Source organism: Anabrus simplex, chromosome 1 (genome assembly GCF_040414725.1).
Source record: "Anabrus simplex isolate iqAnaSimp1 chromosome 1, ASM4041472v1, whole genome shotgun sequence".
NCBI lineage: Eukaryota > Metazoa > Arthropoda > Insecta > Orthoptera > Tettigoniidae > Anabrus > Anabrus simplex.
Window position 1 is genome coordinate 340,314,344 of NC_090265.1, and position 20,300 is coordinate 340,334,643.

Below are 20,300 nucleotides of genomic sequence, written 5' to 3' on the forward strand. Positions count from 1 at the left end.
AACCCACTCTCAAAGTTCAAGCCTATCAAAAGCCACACCAAACTCCACCTTCAAGCTGACCTCCAAGCACATGAAAACAGGGGTAAAAATACCCAACCTACTGAGGCCTATTCCATAAAGAAACAGGACAATTACATGACCTCCAAAATACCAATTTGAGAGGAGGCAAAACTGCACTCCTAATACATTTCTTTAAAACCTATTTGGCACTAGGCCGCTTATGCAAGGGCTAATCCCATACTACGGAGGTGACAAGACTGAAAAATTTTATGACATTACAAGTAGAAGGGAAACTGTTATAAAAACGTAGTCACCTCAAAACAAAATGAATGGGAGCTCGAGAGGGTTAGGCACTCTATCCCAATTTGTAGTTAAAGAGACAGAATTTATACCAAGTGTCTTTTACATTTTATATATAGGTTACATGAGGAAAGTTTCGAACCCGCCCCGAGGGTTAAACTGCTGAGCTGGCAAGAAAATAAGTTATAAAACGGCCATTACCTGGTGGTTGAACTGCTGCCCGAAGAAAGAGGCGCTTCCCGCCCCCTGCTACATAATTACACAAGGAAAGATGTTACTGAAGTCGCCAGGAGACAAGAAAATCAGCAGTTTATATATCCTCGCGGAAAATTCGAGACGTTTCAAGAATGAGAACCCACACCCCCTCAACTTTATTGGCTAGGGTCAAGCAACATATCCATATCGGGGAAGACACACATTATTGGTTAAAAATTAATTAAAGAAATTCGGGATTGGCTAAATTCAAAACAAGCGGAAAGAGAAGGGTTATACTGCCAACCCAAAAAATGACTGAAAGAAATTTAACAAAGAACAAACTTATGAAAACAAAATTTCTCAAAAAACAGTTCCTTCACTTCGCACCAGGGTGCACAATTGTAGTTCTTCAGTAGTGCCATCTAGAAGAGAATGTTCACACTTCTCACTACAGAGAAAACAAATAAAAATCGAAAAGGACACAGTTCAGAACTCTTCAAAATTTACAATAGCGACATCTTCTGAGAAACTTTAGAATGAACATGGTTGTTAGAGTTCAGGCTTCCTCCAGTAGAGGAGTTTCAACTGGCGCAATGTTTGAATTAGTGGCGCGGAGGTGTACCGCCCGGTAAAATAATAATAATAATAATAATAATAATAATAATAATAATAATAATAATAATAATGGGAGAGTGCGCGTGCATTCTGTAAGCTGCACACAGAAGTGGTCGGCTAGTGTAATACTATACATGCACGACCTTTGACGTTGATTTTCCTATACCAGAATCCCCTCAGTCTTCTAAACGTGAAACGTTATTCAAATTAGGGTCGGGGTTCTCTGGCGAAATATCGATGTGTCGCTTTTCGTGTAACATAGAGGGCGATTATTGTTCAAAAAGTACTACTTGTTCAGGAAATATTTATATATTATTTTAAAGTCGAAGGATGGATGAATGCACAAAACGTGACCGACGCGATGTACCTGGCGTAAAGCGCATCACGTCATCACATCACGTTCACCCAGTTAAGGCATGCTTTTGGCGGTCGAAAGTCAGCTACCACGTGGTGTAGCTTGGCATGTAGATGACGCGCAGAGACTAATGAGTTTTAACTTGATTTGTATCAATGAACAAAATAGAAAATACTAGAAAAATAAATAAATAAAAAATAAACCTGTAGTTTTTGAAAATATTGAGGGCTCTGTGAATGAAAATTGACATGTTACGCAACAATGTTTAAATATATGAACAATTAGCTGGTGTACTCGTGCTTCAGTACGGAATTCTACATTGTATGCAGAATTTTATATGAAGTAGTGTACACGTTGTAAATAATATTTTATTAAATTGCCTAGTAACATAGCTATTTAAAAATTATATTTTAGGCACCTCCCCTAAACTACCATTTCATCAAGCGTAAATAAAGTTATTTATAGCCTAGACTGTATTTCTATACCCCTTGACTTTACGAACCATTTTCATTGAATTCTGTTCACACATGTGAACTTGGCAGCAAAAATTTAAATTCATGAATCTCTGTTATCATAGTCGATACAGCATAATGTATAAGAGGGCTGATGACCTAGATGTTAGGCCCCTTTAAACAACAAGCTTCATCATCATCATCATCATCAAAATGTGTAAGACATAAATAATCTGAAATTTTATTCTATATAACTTTAGTTATGTAGAATTAATCAATAGGACCACTAATAATATAGATTTTTGAGAATTGAATTTTAGGTCTTACCATTTAACTCAGTATGAATAAAATTATTTATAGCCTGGATTGTAGTGCCTTATTCCCCGACTTTACATACGGATTTTCTTTAAATACTCTTCAGCCATTTTCTAGTACTGGGCGTAGGCTACAGACAGACAGACAGACAGACAGACAGACAGACAGACAGACAGACAGACAGACAGACAGACAGACAGACAGACAGACAGACAGACAGACAGACATGACGGAAAATTAAGACGTGCATTTCCTTCTTACTGTGAGCACGGCCGATACAGAAATACCATTTTTTAAATTCTCTGCAATTTACTGACAAAACTCTTGTTTTATACTGTACCCTAAAACACATGGAAAAATAAATCAAGTTTGGCGGGTACAGAGAATGGCAACTTACCTATCGTACCTGACCATTCTTCACCTGGCTAGGTCATCGGCAAGCACGTGTATGGTTCGTTGTCTAGATTAAGTACAAGAGAATCTTAAAGATCGAAGAGGACAAGAAACGTTTTTGTGTGAGTAAATGACGAACGAGATAAAATTAAACTAGATTTAATGAAAGAAAGCGTAAACGAAAAATGAAAAAACACTCAGATAGCCCAAATACGTACAGTACCTCATTACAAACACAAGTCGTTGGCCATGAAGTGGCGTGGTAATTTCTTTAATATTTAATTAAATTTGGGATAAGTTTGAATAGGTTTTTCGCGAAAACGCCTTGGCACAACATTTGAAACTTGTGATGTTAGAAACAGAAATATTTGGCAGATTTGTAAATTAAACCTGACATCAATTCTCTCGGATACGGGATGTAACTGCACCTAAACATAAATGCGGGATTATTAGTTGCCCCCAAAATAATAACACAGAAGTTAAGTGTGAGCCCGAATGTCACTGGCACAGATAGGACTTGAACCCGCGACCCCTAAGTAGCGTACGTGCTACTGAACATTCTAACAAAAACATATGGCAACTCAACAAGTAAGAACAACACAAATGGCACACAATGAAACAACAAATTCTGCAGCACCTGAAAATAATTACAAGCTAAAGGAAATAAAACACTTCACTCATGTTGCTGTATTCGTAAGGGATGGATCTCTACCCCTTACACTGCGTGCTAGGCTGTGGCAATGACCGCTCATGGCGAGGGGTTGGGCAAGGTCCTCTGCACTTCCAGCCATTCAAAACAAACGTCAACTGACACCTTCTTAGCTCGGCCGGGTTTACACACAGTTGGCAACTCTCTCGAGATAATGGGACCTTTAAACATTTCGTTTCCCTCAAAGAGGGCATTCTTTCGGCTCTCTAGGCCTCTTTATAATACACATGGGGATAACTCCCTTCTGATTGACATCAAGGCATACGTGCCAGACCTCGTATCAGGCCAATTTCATCCAATAGAAACTCTTCCGTATATCATATCTCTATCAAATCCCCGTTTCATATCAAGTGTACAATTGTGGAAAATCCCGCTGGCAAGAATTTGATAACCCTCTCTGTTTCGACGTTGTGGACACATGCTCCTCTGCTTCGCCCCTTCCTGTGAAATTCATGCACACAAATAAACATGCAAATCCTGACTTTAAGTAGTCCTAGTACATCATAATGAGTTCTCACTCAACACTATAAGGCGGCAGATCCTTATGTTTTAAAGACCCTGACTTTACAACAGACTACATTATCAAATGCAAAGAAATAAAATAAAATATTTACATGACAACAAACCTAGATTGGACCTATCTCCCCGTTACCAATAATAAAACAAAGCTAAAACACTTCCTATACATGCATTAGTCCTGATATTAACACTAGGTTGCCAAAAGGGCTTAATTAAAGACTTAATTAAATTCAAAGAAAATTATCTGCAAAAATTGCTGTCCCTAACTCATGCCAAAACACCTGTTCAACTTATCTTAATGCTGTAGATATCATGGCGCCTCCATGGCGGACTCGGTAGTTGAATCTAGCCCATCATCAGGCTGTCGTCATCCTGGGTTGACAGTCCTGGTCCCAGCTCCTGGAATGGCCTCATCGCTATGCCGTCTTCTTGAAATTCAGTGTTGGAAGGTCTCGTGCTATTGGCAGCTTTTGTCCTAGTTTCCAAGGCGCTAACTGCAATCAAACACCCCGTCAATCGTCTGCGATGCACTTCGGACTCTCCTACTCCATATTATCCACGTTAGGGAAGAAATTTGTGGCGTAACAAGCCAAATGTACTCATTAAATGCCTAATTCTCAAACGCACGCGAACTCATGTTATAAATCTGACTTCTACGTTTAGGCAAAGATTGTGGCCTAGCTAGCCGAAATGTACATGCCTCGCGCTCAACCGCACATGAATTCTTGTTAGAAGTCTGACCATTACTTTTAGGCAATGCTTGTGGCCTAGCTAGCCGAAATGTACATAGTTTATGCCTCGTGCTCAACGCACACGAATACTTGTTAAAAGTCTGACCTTTACGATCTAATTCAGGCTCTAGCTACACTCCTAACTCGAATTACACACTGTTCGCCTATTCAGCGTCTACGACGAAGTCCTTATTCTATGGTAAGTTCACGGCGCAATCATCAGCCGGACTGACACACTCGCGACCGCACAGAGGAAGATATTAGAATGGAATGAAGTGCCTCCCCAAACATCTCTGACTATTTATAAGGTGCAGTAAGTGATGCCACGCCAGGGACTTCACCCGAATATACACTTGAGATTGCTATGTGGTGAGTCGTTTGGGTTCCCACGGTGTTCGTGTGAATGTTTTGTTACGAAAAAACGGCTTATTAACGTCTCAATTCACATCATGTCATTCAGTAAATTATGAGGAATATAACTGTAGTTTTAACTTCTCTAATATCCTTCCAGGAGAGTACATATGGCCAGATTTCCAGACGTGTCAAGCCTGATTCTTGCCGCTTTAATTCTTAGCAATGTGGTAGATGTAGTTCCCCAAAAAGTATCCAAGTATCGCCATCCTCTATCTGCTTTATTCTTTCTCGCTCACTCCCTGTGCCACGCCCGTCTCGGTGAGCTGCACCCACCTAAAACATTCAGATCGAGTTCGCGCCTTTTGTGACTTCAATCCTCTGACGCTACATTACTGCTGCATTAAATATCAATTTCTCTTACCATGAACGGTACGGTTCATAGCCGTCCCACAATGTTCAAAAATACAAACTGTATTTTTTATATCAACAGGATATTTAACGGTGATAGTCCGAAATTTACATATTACTCTGCATTATTGTTACATCCCATAACTTTATTGAACAGTTCCTCGTGCTCTCTCCTTTGGTGATAGTAAACATCTAGTAAGACAAGGAATTTCCTCTGATTCCCATGACATACGTGGCAATCGTTCCCTGCTCCTTCATTATCTTCTTTGCTCTCCGGACAGACCACGTTCGACGTGACTAAGTTGACAGCTCCCTCATCATTACCGGTGTCTATGTCCCCTGTTCCTCTGTCATGGTTATCCACAGGCTCCTCAGCCCCTACTGCATCACCATCAACTTCTTCTTCTTCTCTTCATCCATATCCCCGATCGCCTGATCACCGTGCGCTGGAAATTGTCCTGGCAGGTAATATATATTTAAGTTACCACGTTGAACGTCTTTTCTATCGTACCATCCAGGCTTCGTACCTTGTACGCGTTGTTATCGTAACTCTGGACTATACGATAGGGTCCGATGTAGACCTCGGCAAATTTGTGATAGAATCTCGCTGGAGGGTTTGACGAGGCCGGACGCTTGACAAGAATAATTTCGTTCACACTTAAGGACCAGTGAAATCGCCTCTTCCTGGTTCTTCTTAGCCGCTGTTCCGCCTGTGCTTTAAGGTGCTCTGCAACTGTTCGTACACACATCTCTGGCGAAGGTCTCAGGTGGCTAGGACATGGAATGATGTCGTGCCACGGTCGCCTAGGATATTCATTCCGATACACCACTGATGGAATTTGCCATGTTGACTCATGCTGTGTGGAGTTAATACATTAAGTGATAATGGGTATCACACTCAACTACATATAATGTTCCCTACGGCAATAAACACGGCAGTATTTTGTAATTTCCCTCATTATCCTCTCGCTGGGATTCGAGTCTGGAGGTCGTATACTAGAAAGTACATAATTTATTCCCAAACCTTCAAGTTCCCTTTTGAAAACTGCGGAGGTAAACTGAGTTCCGTGATCGCTCAAGAGGCTTTCAGGTTTCACCATCCTCGGAATGATCTTGCTTTTGAGCGGGTTAGTCACTGCCCTAGTGTTGGAATTTTGAACGGGGCACAGCGTCACAAATTTGCTGAATACGTCCATACTGACGAGAATGAACTCCAGACCTCTGCTTGCAGCAGGAAGACAGCCGTAAAAGTCCACTGCGAACATTTTTGTGCGTTCAGTAGGGAGCAGGGGTTTTGAGCTTGCTTAAGTGGGTAAGGGTTTGGCTTTATGCGCTAACAGATGTCGCAAGTTTCAAGTACCCTTTGTACCATGGTTCTCAGTTTAGGCCATACGAATGTTTCTTGTAACGTTGATGTAACTTTATCAATCCCCGCGTGTCCGGTGGTATGATGAGCGATCCAAATCAAGTCTGTCTGAAGGTTAGGGGCACCACGATCCGAAACGCTGTGTGCTCCTCGTCCACAAATGTGTGTAGGATGTCGTTAAAATGACCGTCTTCCCTGCCTCTATATACTATGGTGTGCTAGGTTGTAATTCATTTCCAGAGTATTCTATCATAAGGCGGGTATCAGGATAATTTAGCTGTTCTTCTCGAATATTTCTTTTTCAAAATTTCTTGGTCTTCCTCTCCTAGCGTTGCCAAATTAATCGAAACTTTCTCAGGATTCGGATTACGGCTCAGGGCATCCGTAAGAACGTTCATTTTCCTTGGGCAGTGCTCCATAGTTAAATCAAACTGTTGGATGTAGAGCGCCCGGCGAGTCACGCGTCCACTTGCCATGTTTGTATTGAGTGTGAAAATAAGGGCCTTGTGGTTGGTCCTAATCAGAATTGGAAACCCGTATACATATTTTCTCCAGTGATTTAGAGCAGTTACAGTCGACAACACCTCTAGTTCTGCTGTAGTGTATTTCACTTCATGGGACCGAAATTTCTGGCTCGCGAAAGCTAAATACGTGATATTGTATTCCCTCTCCGGCGTCTCCTGGTACAACACTGCTGATATTCCTATCTCTGAAGCGCCAGTCTGAATTATGAATTTCCGGTCGACTCTTTAAGATATCCTTAATAGCAGGCGCCTGCTCATATTCGGCACTAATCTACTGTTAAGAGCCCTCGCATCCAGGCAGACTGGCATTGAAACATTGGCCTTCGGCACAGCACAAAGAGGGTTTAAAAAAGGGGTAGCTGATTTCGAAATAATGCCGTTTAATTTCATCCCTTCTATTATCTCTCTGACCTGTCGGAAAAGTTTCTTTGGGATTGGGTAATGTCTTTGTACGGCTCCCAGCAGTTTACACTTAGCCTATACTGAAAATTAGGGACTTTGCCAGGCTTCGATTCAAAGACTGGCTCATGACGCTCTAACAAGTTCCGTAGCTTCTCTTTTTCTTTGTCTCCAATTTTGGCGTCAGCTACCTTTTCTGGCATTAAGATTTCGAATTTCTCTTTTTCTTCTTCTAATTTAGACAACATGATCTCAAATGCCTGAAAATGTTTTTCGTAGTTTTCTAACCAATCCAATGAAGTCACGTTCCTTTCCTTCCCTATTTCTTCTGTTGCGGGCGACCAAATTCTTCCTTCGGGGTCGTAATCAGCATTTACATCGTGTTGGTGCCCATATCAGTGTTTGCCTGATGCTCACGGAGAAAATCTGCCCCCAAAATTAAGTTATATGCCATTTTCGGAAGTACCACGCACGGATGAGATATAGTAGAATTTCCAATTTCAATATCTGGGAGAACTTTTTCTTTACAGACTGTTGTCTTATCTGGGACGATCCCTCTAACATTAAGTTTCGAAATAGGCATCGATGGGACTCGAACCTTGGCCTTCAGCTCCGAAAATAGTGCTGGTGAGACTACACTAATGTTCGCGTCTGTATCAACGAGCGTACGCAACTTTAGATTGTTTATACATACGTAAATCACTGGCAATTCCTTTACCATTCTTACATTAATTTTGACTGGGTCTTCAATCAAGTCCTCTGGCCTGCTGTCTACTGTCACCACTGTCCATCCCTCTTCTATGACGTCACCTTCCAAATTTGTTCTATCTTCTTTAGTCACCATCATTTTTTAACCGCCTGTGCCATTTTTCAGATCTTTAGGAGCCTGAGGGTTCAAGTTGTGTCCCCTATTCTGGTTGACTTGCTGCTGGTATTCCAAACTCTCGGCTCCCTTACACCTCTGTTCAGCCTGCCGCTGGATCTCCTCTTCCCACTGTTCATGCTCGCTACGTTTCCGCTCCAATCCAGTAAGATACTGGTGGGACTCTCTGTTCCTCTCTGCCTCTGGTGGACGACAATCATTCCCCTGTCGCCTAGAGTTCTGAGCTCCCATCCTTCCATTGTGGATATGGTCTTCGTGGCTCGTTCCGGGCCTTGTACTTGTGTCGATATGGCCTACCAGATAGTCCTTGGTTATAACCCAACGGACATCCATCTCTTCTCTCTCTCTCGTTTCCGTATTCTCACCCTTTATTCCAGTACTGCCGTCTCCACTTCGATCCTCTCAGGTAGTAGTTTCGGGTCCCCTCTTCATTGACGTTTGCGTCCCTGAGTCTTGAATAGCACCGTTTTCTCTCCTTATGGGTGATTCATCCTCCGGTTTTACCTCAACCGTGTGAATTTTTTCCTCATGACGGACCTTTGGGTGATTCTGGGCCGTAGTGAGATCCAACTGTCGCAGTATTGCCTCCACTCCAACGGCTGTGCTCACGTTAGAAGCTATGAGAGTTCGCTATACTTCGACAGGCAATTGCTTCAAAATTGTCGCGATCATTTCGTTCTCCGGCGGCGGGCGATCCAATTCCCTTAATTTAATCAACTGTACAGTGAAGTACTCAGAGAAACGAGTTGGTAATCCCGTTGCTTATCAGCGAGAGTATAATTCCAGTGTCAAACTCTGTTGACTCGACAATTCCCAGTATTTTTTAAGAAATCCCTATTTAAACTCATCGTAAATTTCAAACGTATTTTTAAAGGCTGTCATCCATTGGGATACAGTACCCCAAGGAATGTTTCTAGCGTAAGGGATGCGACAATCATCCACGTACTCCTCAGTCTCTCTCAGAAATGACCTAGGCGTGATCTCCCCATTCGCTGAAAATTTATTGGGCTTATCCTCCGCAGATCTTATTACATTGTAAACTGAGATCGAGTTCACCACTTCTAGCGATGAGCTACGCACTCCTGATCTCTGGCTATTAGAGAGCTCGCCCAATAATACTGCCTCACTCAGCCAACCTTTCTTTCTCAGACGTCTCTTCTGCTTCATTCGGTCGTGCATGTAGCTTGCCTTTCATTTCTTCTTTGCCTCCATGCAAGCTTATCTGCTCCAATTGCTCTCTCATCTGCCCTACCTGGAGTTCTAAACCTGTCACTCTGGCCTTCCTTTACGCTTCCGTCTCTCCTACTTGTACTTCCAGACCTGCAACCTTTGCTTTTGTTTTCTCTTCGATCCGCTTCATTTTGTCTGCCATCTTGTCGGTGAAATCTTCTAGTTTAGATTCTACCTTCTTTTCCAACAACGCTAAATTAGACCTGTTTTTGTCTACTTATTCGACCACTGCTATAAGGTAATGTGTAAACGTTTCCAGCCTTTTTTCAGTCTCGATTTCATTATTACTCGTCCTTCTCCCCAAGGCGTCTACTGATCCCTTAAGAGCGACAATTTGATCCTGAATTTCGATCTAGACTGTGGCCACTTGCTTCTGTAAGTCATCGCGCTCGTAATTAAATATATGAGCACGTTTTCGGTTTTCGCGTTCAACTCCACAAGTCTTTCCTGTGTCACCTGGTTGTCGATCACCAACTGATCAAACTTGGTATTCGTGTGCTCTTCTAACCCTGTTAAATGTTCTTCCGTACGGGTTTCTAAACTGATCAATTGTTCTTTCGTGCGGTTTTCTAACCCTATCAATTTTCTTTTGTTTCCAACAACTGCCTTTCACTGTCTTTCGTGACCTGCGCCTTCATATCCGCCAATTCCACCTTCATTTCTGACAACTCCTCCTTCATTCACTCCCACAACACTTCTAACGTTAACGCCATAATCTTCAGCTATCGAGATACTAGTCCTTCAGGTGGAACCCGGGTCTGTACTAAAACAAGTCACGACTCCGTTCCCCAAAGAAATACTTGTTAACCGTGCAGTCTATACTAACGTCATCACCAAGAAAATCAAGCTCGGTCTAAAAATCAATATATAAAACCATAGCACAAAATTATTTGAGTGGTGGCTCCGCTACCCATATTAATTACATCATCGTCTTTATTTTGTGGATACGTGATATAGCTTCTCGTTCGTAAAAATATTACGACTTTTTAGTCTGAACAGATGGAGGTTTACGCTTAGATAAACGTCTATTTAGCATGAGAAAATACTAGCCAGGTTTGCACAGTTAAATTCCCTAATATTTAAAAACACAATAACACTAGTCCTGGGTCTCTATAAATATCCCCGAAATTCTCAGCTTCTATATATGGACGCGATGCTATATTTCAATTGGACGACCGCAGAAGCTCACTCCCTTTCTGTAAACTTGTGAGCTCATTCCCACTTTTAACAAAGACAAAGCAACAATAAAATGATAATCAACAATGCAAGAAAAAATCGAAGAAAACTCACACGAATAAATATATCTGCAGCTGAGATAAAAATACATGCCGGAAATACACTCGTCCAGAGGGTTAGCGTATCGTAAATCTCGTGGCTAAGAGGCGAAATTCGGTCATTGCCCTACAGCCAGAAAAACAGAGACAAGGTCGTCGGCTCCTCGCCCTTCTCTTCTTGTTCCTTTAAATCTCAAAATTAACAACCTTCCCTTGGCTGGCGAGGCAAGACACAGCAGGATAGACACATGTGCTTCATGGACCCATACATTCTTTCACAGGGTAGTCTTGATGCATTTGGCATTCATTTCTTGCCTCGTAATATTTCATTCTCTCTCTTCTAATTAACCCCTTTTCATATTTCTACCATAACTTCTGATATAGCATGTTTCCTTATATCTTGGGCCTCGTAGTATTTCTTATATCATAGGTCTCGGTTCGTATCCCTTGCAAGAATTCCAAATGTATATGCCCTAGTTCACATCTCTCGTCGTAGTATATATTACCAAATTGGCTCTTATTCATGTCTCTCGTTCTACCGTAAATTACACTCGCCAGAATATCCTTGAGGACTCTACTTTGCCAAGGCTGGTACAACTCGTTCTCCCGTCTCTTCAGATCATTGTAAATTTATGCACATAAAAAATTCATGAAATTTCTACCGTCAGGTTGTCTAGCCATCCTACAGTGTGATTCAGCTGCCCCTTCCAATATCGTCTGCTGCAGACCAACTAACGTACACATAGTGATAGGGGTTATATTCCTCTGCAGGCGTACTGTATGGTACTAATGTACAGTGATCACACTTTGCACATGATTCTGAAGCGTAGCGAAATGTAATATCATCCGTTCGCAAAACATGACGCCTTGAAACCATGTAGCAACGTCCCTTTAACATGTAACTACGTTAATGTGTCGTGCCTGGTGACCGGGTGCAACGAAGAAGGGAATCAATTCATAAAACTAGGTAACAGTGCAGTAATTAATGTCTTGAACACCGAATCGGATGGCGTATGTACTCTGCTCTCATCGTACTACCAGCAAGTTTCCAGCAGTTTAACGTAGCGGATGTGGTTAGACATTCGTCTAGCAATCGATGGAATGTGCCAGCGGAGATTCGAATCCTGCATCGGTATGATGTTTGTATACGTAAACACAGGCCCACATTTGCCACATTCAAACAGTAGAATGACGCTGTTATTAATATTGTGTCCTGCACATACTCCGCTGTTTAGGGCTGAATGTACTGTAATGTCTGCTGTCATTCGGCATGTTTCCCTTGCACAGAGGAATGCGTTAACATGCTCCTCATTTATGGGAAAGCAAGATGAAACTCGTGCGAGGCACTACGTATGTACCGGAAACGGTATCCCGACAGGCTACACCCGGTTACTACAACATTCCGCCGTGTTGAAAAAAGCCTAAGGAAAACGGGCGTGATTTCCAATCAGCCACCAGTCTGCGATAGGCCCGTTACATCGGGTTAAACAGAAGAGGCCGTTCTGGAGGTAGTTCGTAATAATCCAAACATCAGTACAAGGGCGATTGCACGACAGGTGAAAACCAGCCAACTGTCCGTCTGGCGAATACTGCATGAACATAAATTTCACCCATACCATCTTGAGCTACACCAAGAGCTCCATGGGCGGGATTTCGGAGCTCGAATGGAGTTCTATCGGTAGCTATTAGGCAGGCTGGACAATGATGCAGCATTCGTATCGTGTATCTTGTTATCGGACGAATCGTGCTTCTACAATAATGGGAATGATGGGAACATTCACTATTTGAGTCCGGACAATCCTCACTGGATGCGACAGCCGGCCCATCAAGTACGGTTGGGAGTGAATTTTTTGGTGTGGAATCTTGGGACATCGCCTGATTGGACCTTGTTTTTTTCAAGGCCATTGGACGGGTCTACGCAACCTACACTTTCTGCGTCAGGAACTCCCACTGCTGCTAGAAGATATCCCCTTGCACGATCGTTTGACGAAGTGGTTGCAACAAGATGGAGCTCCACCACGTTTAAATTTGTCAGTTCGCAACCATATGAACGAGGAACTGCCAGGGAAATGGATAGCACGTGGAGGCCCTGTTTTTCGGCCCACCGGATCACCGGATTTAACGCCGTTAGCCTTCTTCTTGTGGGGACATTTGAAGAACGTCGTTCACACTCAAGCATCGGAAAATCTCGACCAGCTCCGGCAATCGGCCCTTCTTAGGGCCACAAACACATTCATTCACATACAATTTGCATGAAGACAAGTATTTAACTTATATTGCGTGCGGTACGTATTAAAATGTATTTCAAAAATTTCTAATCTTCGCTCCGGGCTCGAACCTCCCACCTGGCCTATAGCAAATATTAGGTTTACTGCGGTCACAGTATCAATTTAGTGTTTCACCGGCGTGTCAGGATCATATAGTCTAGAAGGTACACGCATGTCTTCCAGTCGTTAATACGAGTGTAATATTAGGGCGTCCTATTATGGTGAGGCTGAAAATACCAAGATATCGGGTTGTGTTGTCTGAGCATACCGGCAGGGCAGATGTTTTCAGGACGGAATGAATATTGTGGGTTGCATATAACTACGTTGGAAGGGGTGGCTAAATCACGCTGTATAAACATATTTCCTACTAGCAAGATACCCATGCTTCGCTACGGTATTATAATGAAATTTATAATTGAATTCGCCGAATTTCGCGATCTGACTTGTTTTCTGGGAGATTACGGCAAAGTTCCTCCCATTTTTTTATCTTTCTTCCCAGCAATCGATTTCGTACTTCCCGTGCTAGGTCCAGGTATTCCACCCGGTCAGTCGGGTCCCTAAATCTTTGCCATCTTTCCCTATAAGCATTTTTAAAATGGATCAAATCCTTGAGGAGATCCGGCGTGGTGTCGTCTTGGATGCCTTGGCGGTATTGAACCCGCGGCCAGGCTGCAATCATAGTCTTTGCCCAGCCAAGACCCATTTCCTGCGCGGTCCGCGCATTTTGACGACGGTACAGAACATTATTATTATTATTATTAATATTATTATTATTATTATTATTATTATTATTATTATTATTATTATTATTATGGTGGGTAATACTGGTTTAATTTAGGTTATTATTATTATTATTATTATTATTATTATTATTATTATTATTATTATTATTATTATTATTATTATTATTATTATTATTATTATTATTATTGATGGTCTGAAACCCACAGCAAGATGCAAGACCGCTACTTGGCGGTAAATTATATCTGCTGCCATTGTCATTGCTGACAATGTGACCAGCACCATCGTCGCGCGTAGGCAAGTGCCCGAGATTTCTGGCGACACGAATGATATACTTCCGTGCATTATTGACCTTATTATAGAGGTGAACAATTGCATGGTCAATTCATTCCTATCATTTTTATTTCAAATGTGTTTACATTTTTATTTATATGGCAGGAGAATCTACTGTAATTTAACTTTACAGTATGTTCTCCAAAGGAAAAGATGGTTCTTGAAAACGAACCCAGGAAAGATTAAAAATGTTCAGTTCGTGATCAGAATAAGTTCATTATGAACAGTAAAATCAATTGGTCTCAACTCCTTTTTCACCCCACCGCCATTAAGTTGATCCCCCCGCCCAAAAAAAATGATGGCGTGTTTCCTTATGTTTAAAAGAGATTCCAAATACCAATGTTCACATCTGTGACCTTCAAGTCTGAGATATAAGTATCCCCATGAAAATAATTCACTTTCTTCACTTCCTTTCACACCACCCCTTAAGTGAATTTCCCGTTCAAAATACTTGTTTCTTTAATAGTAAAAGGTCTTCTAAATACCAATTATCACGACTCTAACATCTTCAGTTTTTGAGATATGTGTCCTCATAAAAGGAATTCAACTCCTTTTCACCCCCGCCCCCAAGATGATTTTCCCCCATAACGCTTTTTTCTTTGTTTTTAAAGGAGATCCAAGTACCAATTTTCACGTCTCTAACATCTTAAGTTTTTATTAGTTGTAAGTATCCTCATCCAATTAATTCAATTAATTTTTCAATTCTTTCACCCCCCTCCCACTTCATTGGATTTTCGGAGAATACGTGTTTCTTTAATTTTAAAGCAGATTCCAAATACCAGTTTTCACGTCTGCAAAATCTTTCATTTTGAGATAATAGTATCCTCATACAAATAATTCAAATAATTTTTCAATTTCTCTCCCCCCTTTAGGTGGATTTCCCAAAACAAAAAATACGTATTCCTATATTTTAAGGAGATTCCAAATACCAAATTTCACGTCTGAAACGTCTTCAGCTTTTGAGATATAAGTATCCTAATTAAAAATGTCAACCCCATTTTCAGTCATTTTTACCCCTCCACCCAAGTGGTTTTTCAGAAAACAAAAAATACATGTTTCTTTATTTTTAGTAGAGATAAAAATACTACTTTTCACTTCGGTAACATGTTACGTTTTTGAGATATACTGCAGAAATGCTCATTTTAAAATTTCACCCCTATTTAGTTTCCCTTAAGTGGAGTTTCCAAAAACAAATCACCTATGTTTCTTTACTTTTACAGGAGATTCCAAATACCTATTTTTTACGTCTGTAACATTTTACGTTTCTTATATATACTGTAGATATAGTGTTTCTAAAAATTCACCCCAAATTGTCACTCCTGTTTAACCCCCATTAATAGGGTTTTCCTGAACCAACAAATATGTTTCTTTATTTCCAAAGGAGATCCCAAATACCAATTTTCAGCTCTGTAATATCTTCTGATTCTGAGATATAAGTATCCTCATTTAAGGTATTCAGTCCCTTTTTCACCCTTTTCACCCCTCCTATTGGACTTTTCTGAAAACAAAAATATACGTGTTTCTTTATTTTTAAGGGGATTCTAAATACCAATTTTTACATCTGTACACTTTAAAAGTTTTGATATATATACACTCATTTTAAAAATTCACCCCCCTTTTCACCCCTCCCATTAATTGGATTTTCCAAAAACAAAAAATACATGTTTCTTTATTTTTAAAGGAGATCCCAAATACTAATTTTCAGGTCTGTAATATCTTCAGTTCCTGAGATATAAGTATCCTCATTAAAGACATTCAACCCCCTTTTCACCCTTCTTATTGGGATTTTCCGAAAACAAAATAATATGTGCTTCTTTACTTTTAAGGGAGATTCTAAATACCAATTTTTACATCTGTGCACTTTAAAATTTTTGAGATATAGATACACCCATTTTAAAAACTAACCCCCCTATTCACCCTCCCATTAATTGGATTTTCCAAAAACAAACAAATACGTGTTTCGTTATTTTTAAAGGAGATCCCAAATACCATTTTTCAGGTCTGTAATATCTTCAGTTTCTGAGATATAAGCATCCTCATTAAAGGTATTCAACCCCCTTTTCACTCTTTTTTCACCGCTCCTATTGGGATTTTCCGAAAACAAAAGAATACGTGATTCCAAATACCAATTTTTACATCTGTAAACTTTTAAAGTTTTGAGATATAGATACACTCATTTTAAAATTTCACTCCACTTTTCTCCCCCTTAGCGACGGAATATCGAAAAATCCTCTCTTAGCGAGCACCTACATGTTAATATGAATGTATTCCCAAAAATTCATTTATTTACATCCAGTAGTTTTCGCTCGGCGATGATCAATCAGTCAGTCAGTCAGTCAGGACAATTTACTATATATAGAACTAGCAAGATACCCGTGATTCGCTACGGTAATTACTGAAATATATAATTGAATGCTTATTGTTTGATATATAATCCGCCGAAATTCGCGATCTGACTCGTTTTCTGAGAGAATCCGCCAAAATTCATGATCTGACTCGTTTTCTAATAGATTACTGCAAGTTTCCTCCCATTTTTCAGTCTTTCTTTCCAGCAATCGATTTCGTACTTCCCGGGCTAGGTCCAGGTATTCCAACCGGTCAGTTGGCTCCCTAAATCTTTGCCATCTTTTCTTATAAGCATTTTTAACATGGATCAAATCCTTGAGGAAATCCGTCGTGGTGCCGTCTTGGGTGCCTTGACGGTACTGAACCCGCGGCCGGACAGAAATCGCATTCATTACCCGTCCAGGACCCGTTTCCAGCTTGGTCCGCACATTTTGACGACGGTCCAGAACAAGATGCAAGACCGCTACTTGGCGGTGAATTACATCTGCTGCCATGGTCATTGTTGAGAATGTGACCAGCACCATTGTCGCGCGTAAGCAAGTGTGCGGGATTTCTGGCCGTGTGAATGACATACTTCCATGCATTATTGACCTTATTATAGAGGTGAACAATTTGACGGTCAATCTCATTCCTATCGTTTATATCAAATGTGTTTAAATTTTTATTTATATGCCAGGAGAATCTACCGTAATCTAAGAACGTTCTCCGAAGGAAAAGATGGCTCTTGCAAACGAACCCAGGAAAGATTAAAAATGATCGGTTTATGATCAGAATAAGTACATTGAAAATCCACAGCCTGTTTCCAGTCTTTCAACCGGGTCAGGAATGGAATGAATAAGACCCCAGCTAGCGCAGAGGATAGGAATTGTGCCGGCTGCCGAAGCCTGTCGCACTCCTCTGGGGCAATGATTAATGAATGACAAATGAAATGGAATGATATTGGACAGTGTTGCAGGAATGAATGATGACAGGGAAAACCGGAGTATCCGGAGGAAGACCTGTCCCGCCTCCGTTTTGTCCAGCACGAATGTCACATGGAGAGCCCGGGATTTGAACCACGGAACCCAGCTGTGAGAGGCCGGCGCGCTGCCGCCTGAGCAACGGAGACTCCTTATAAATACATAATGAACAGTAAAATCAATTGGTCACACCTCCTTTTACACCCCGCCGCCGTTAAGTTTATTTACCCCCCCCCCCCAAAGAAAAAACTAAAATAAGGCGTGTTTCTTTATGTTTAAAGGACATTCCAAACACCGGTTTACCTTCAGTTTTGAAATTAAAATAATTCACTTCTTTTTCACTTTCATACTCCTCCTCCCCCCCCCCCCCCCCCCCAAGTGAATTTTCCGGCAAAGAATACTTGTTTCTTTAATAGTTGTTGAATGTTGAATGTTAAGAGAGGTAGCGAAGTTTAAATGGTATTGGTAAGTGATTTATTAGTTAATGGTAAATCGGCAAGCAAAGTTGGTTTTAGATGATTATTTAATTAGATTAAGCATGGTTGAATAAGATGAGCAGGAATAGATAGGTAGTGCAGTGATAAAGTTGTAACATGAGTAGAATACGTATTAGCAGAATGTGAGTGCAACGGAAGTATGGAATCAGCAACCACGAGGGAGTCAAGTAGAGGAAATGTAGTAGGAATGGAATGTGCTAAGGTTAGCGTGTATGGGGTCTGTGACATTCATAATACCGCTGAAGCATGGAATCAGCAACCCTGAGAGAGACAAGTAGAGGAAATGTAGGAGGAATGGAATGTGCAAAGGTTTGTGTGTATGTTCAACAGGGGCATGGTGGCGAATGGATGATAAGAAAGATAGCGAAGTTTAGTGGGTATTTATTCTAGTAAAGGTGTCTTTATGATAAGAGGTAGATATGTAATGATATGTGGCATGGAAATGAAGTGAATGATTGTTGAGTTCGATGGATGGATATTAAAAGAGATAGCGAAGTTTAGAGGGTATTTTTTCAAGTGAAGGTGTATTTATGGATATTAGGAAAGATAGCGAAGTTTAGAGGGTATTTATTCAAGTGAAGGTGTATTTATGTGTATTGAGACAGTATTGGTTTTGATTCATTAGTTAATGATAAGAGGTACTAGGATAGAATTAGTATAGATTTAATGTTGTAATTAGTTATAGGCTTAATTCAGATGTAGGGGGTGCCCTAGCATGCGAGCTGGTCATCCGTCCATGTTAGAGGCAGCTTAGGATAGATTAGTATAGATTTAGAACTAGTATAGATTTAATGTTGTAATTAGTTATAGGCTTAATTTAGACGTAGGGGGTGCCATAGCATGTGAGCTGGTCATCCGTCCATGTTAGAGGCAGCTTAAGATAGATTAGTATAGATTTAATGTTGTAATTAGTTATAGGCTTAATTTAGAGATAGGGGGTGCCCTAGCATGTGAGCCGGTCATCCGTCCATGTTAGAGGCAGCTTAACAGATTTAGCTAGGGGTGGAACCTTGCATGGTTGTCCGGTATTCCGCCTGTGTAGGGTCCACCAAGTTAGTAGCATGTAATTTGGCTTAGGCTGGACATTGTTATTTTTCTTTATAACGGATCAAATGGGTATTATTACTGTAGATCTAAAGAAAAATAATAAATCTAAATCTAAATCTAAATACCAATTATCACGACTTTAACTTCTTCAGATTTTTATCTATGTGTCCTCGTGAAAGGAATTCAACTCCATTTCACTCCCGCCCACCAAGATGATTCCCCCCCCCCCGCCTCAAAACGGGCTTTTCTTTGTTTCTAAAGGTAATCCAAATACCAATTTTCACGTCTGTAGACCCTAACAACTTTAGTTTTTATTAGATATAAGTATTCTCATACAATTAAGTCAATTAATTTTTCAAATCTTTCCCCCCCCCCCCATTCATTTTTCCGAGAATACGTGTTTCTTTTCTTTTAAAGCAGATTCCAAATATCAAATTTCACGTCTATAACATCTTCATTTTTGAGATAACAGTAGCTTAATTAAAATAATGCAACACTACTTTCAGGCACTTTTACACCCCCCCCCCCCCCACTCTACCCAAGTGGTATTTCCGAAATCTAAAAATACACGTTTTAAAATACCATTTTTCACTTCTGTAACATGTTAAGTTTTTTGAGATATACTGTAGAAATTCTCATTTTAAAATTTCACCCCTTTTTAGTTCCCCTTAAGAGGAGTTTCCAAAAACAAACCACCTGTGTTTCTTTACATTTACAGGAGATTCCAAATACCACTTTTTACGTCTGTAACATTCTACGTTTCTCAGATATTCTGTAGATATAGCATTTCAAGAAATTCACCCCAATATGTCACTCCTGTTCAACCGCCATTAATTGGATTTTTCAACAACATAAAAATACGTGTTTCTTTTTTAAAGGAGATCACAAACATCAATTTTCAGGTCTGTAATATCTTCACTTTCTGAGATATAAGTATCCTCATTAAATGCATTCAACCCCTTTTTCACCCCTCCTATTGGGATTTTCCGAAAACAAAAAAATGCGTGTTTCTTTATTTTTAATGAAGATTCTAAATACCAATTTTTACATCTGTAAACTTTGAAAGTTTTGAGATATAGATACACCCA